This window comes from Triticum dicoccoides, chromosome 6B, assembly GCF_002162155.2.
Source record: "Triticum dicoccoides isolate Atlit2015 ecotype Zavitan chromosome 6B, WEW_v2.0, whole genome shotgun sequence".
Taxonomy (NCBI): Eukaryota; Viridiplantae; Streptophyta; class Magnoliopsida; order Poales; family Poaceae; genus Triticum; species Triticum dicoccoides.
The window spans coordinates 124,964,469-124,967,169 of NC_041391.1; positions in this window are offsets into that span (position 1 = coordinate 124,964,469).

The window sequence follows — 2,701 nt, forward strand, 5'->3', positions numbered from 1 at the left end:
TTCGCGGCGACTTATGGCGTTGAGGATTCCGATGTCCGTGCAGTTGTTGTAGAAGAACGAAATTGCATCCCCCTCGCGGCAGTTCTTTATCCTGTTCATAACCAGGAGGAATCTGGCCCAGTAATGGTGTATTGTTTCCCTGGGCCGGCTCTTCCCGAATTTGGGATAGATCCCTTATATTTGGGTGGGCGCGTGGATTTAAATCCGGAACCTCGCCCGATCTAAGACACAGGGGCCAAGAAATTTCCGAACTCGGAAGCTTGGATTGTTGGACGTTATCCAATGAATCAGGCCCGCTGCCTGACTTTAGGTTCAGGGCTTGAGTGACGTCCTCCCCTCCGCAGATGTCCGGCTTGGAGGGATCAGGAATCTGGACACATCCGGTCCTTAGGATGGGTGGAGATTCACCGCATTGTTCCTCCACCACTTCGACGTGGTGGGTAACCTGGGGAGAGTCAATCTTTCTCTGATCGGGTTTAAGCCCAATCTGACCGTAGTCTGTAGAGACTCCCAGGGCGGCGATGCGATCCAAGAGCTCGTTTAAGGAAGAGAGCTCCATCGGATCTAACTGCTCGGCAAGTTCCGAGCTGATGTGGAGATTGCTTTCGATGACCCAAGAGGTCATCGTCGACGCGGCGGCCGAACAGGCGGTCATTAAAAAACTGTCTAGCCCGAGAGTTTGGCCGACAGCCAAAGCTCCTTTGGCAACAGCGCCGTCTTTAAAGACGGGGTGCGGCATCCTTCCTGACGGTAACGACACAAAGGAACTCTCAATGAAAGCACCAATGTCGGTGTCAAAACCGGCGGATCTTGGGTAGGGGGTCCCGAACTGTGCGTCTAGGCGGATGGTAACAGGAGACAAGGGACACGATGTTTTTACCCAGGTCCGGGCACTCTCGATGGAGGTAAAACCCTAATCCTGCTTGATTAATATTGATGATATGGGTAGTACAAGAGTTGATCTACCACGAGATCAGAGAGGCTAAACCCTAGAAGCTAGCCTATGGTATGATTGTTGTTCGTCCTACGGACTAAAACTCTCCGGTTTATATAGACACCAGAGAGGGCTAGGGTTACACAGAGTTGGTTACAATGGGAGGAGATCTTCATATCGAATCGCCAAGCTTGCCTTCCACGCCAAGGAAAGTCCCATCCGGACACGGGACGAAGTCTTCAATCTTGTATCTTCATAGTTCGGGAGACCGGCCAAAGGTCATAGTCTGGCCATCGGACACCCCCTAATCCAGGACTCCCTCAGCCAGCCTCGCCACCGACCGGAAAAAATGACCAAGAAACTGGACTGTTTAATATTGTTTTCATAAAAACTGGAGCAATTAAACTCGTCAAAGTTAAGGTCTGCGAGCCAACATGCCGCAATAACCGAACTCACTATGTTTAGGGCTAAATAGATGGAAATCATTTTCTTTGCGCCTTCATATTCAAATCACGGGTAAGTAAAGGAGCAAGTAAAATGGATTTCTTAAATGATAAGTAGATCCATAATGGCGCGTGTTGCGGCACCCGTCCATTCAAACGATATTGTTCTTAAATAAAGGGACAAGGAATATGTAAAAAGGATCTTAAATAAAGACACGTTAAATATGAAAATTTGTGGCAACTCTCCTGAATATTATCAATGATCGATAGTTGGTTGAAGCTTGATTTTGATGTCTACATAGGACATGTCCTCCTATTAGCTATTTCCCCAGTGATACTACATCCACCTTAGACATACTTCTACACCTACGATTAGACGTACGTGACATGACACTAAGATATTGAAGCAAAATACACAGACACCAGAACACGAAATGTGCATAGTTGGAAAACCAACAATACAAGGTCACCGTCGCTGCTACAGGAGCATTTGAGCTACATTCACAAGTCAATAAAAACTGTGATATGATAGATCTTGGGAGGGATAAGATTTAATTATCCAATAAAATTTGGGTGGAAAAATGTATGGTCATGCATAACATCGACCTTGGAAAAATTTATTAATGTTGGTCAAAGTCTTAGTGCAATACAAACAAATGATTTACAGGAGGAAATTTGGTTCTATGTCCTCGTCAAATCAAATTAACTGTACTCACTAGACTGACCTTTGTCTTCTTTATTTAGCCTCTCAGTCAAATTTTAAGCAAGCACCACACATTTCACAACTGACAAAAAGAAACTTCACTACACGATGGTTGGATTAGTCAAAGATTTCTTATCTTACAATAAAAATCTATGATTACTTATGAGCTAATATAAAATTATACCCGGGAAGATTAGGCATTGCTATATCTGTCAATGCACACTTTTGAATTCTTGCAACAATTGTGATACATGTAGGAGATGGCAGGCACCTAACAATAGTCAAAATGGTATAGGCATGTCTCCAAGGTTCAAAGATCCTGAGAAGACCGTGGTCATCTTCAATAAAATCCAGTGTCTAAAAAAGTTGGCCAAAATATTTCTACAGAGAAGGGATAATCTCTAATCCATAGCACTGTCTCAAGAGTGACTAATAATATGATGTAAAAAAAATTTGGCAAGGAAACGACATATGCTATGATACCTAGATTTTTATCTTAGTAAGTGAGAAGATGCTCAAAAATCAGAATCAGTAGACGCCTTTGTTGTGTGACTGAACGAATGCATTCACGTACCTGGCAGCCTTACATATATAGCTAGTGCTCCAGACCATCAACTTCAT